A 381-nucleotide genomic window follows, 5' to 3' on the forward strand; every position below is an offset into this window, starting at 1 on the left:
TCTCCAGCACCCATCAAGAGCGCTGAAGTGGGGAGTCCAGCGGTATGCCTGCCACATATTACTTCTGTGAACCAAAGAAGGCTGTTACTTTCCAAGTCTCAGTCTGCTCACCTGTATAACGGGGTCAACGCTCCCTAACTCAGTAATTATTGCGGGGACACTAGATAAGCTGATGCAAGCTCTCTACAAGCCCTAGTGGAAGAGACGTAATGGACGCTCCGAATGCTGCAGAAACTCAACACATCACTCTTCATCTCATCTCTGGAGGGGCGGGAACCAGGTGAGCAGCAATTACGCCGCAGGAACCTCCCCTCGCCTTCTGCACTTTTTGTCGGAGGTATAGATTCCAGCAGCCGCCAAAGCGCAGCTCCCCACGTCACT

Source organism: Loxodonta africana, chromosome 23 (assembly GCF_030014295.1).
Source record: "Loxodonta africana isolate mLoxAfr1 chromosome 23, mLoxAfr1.hap2, whole genome shotgun sequence".
Classification (NCBI taxonomy): domain Eukaryota; kingdom Metazoa; phylum Chordata; class Mammalia; order Proboscidea; family Elephantidae; genus Loxodonta; species Loxodonta africana.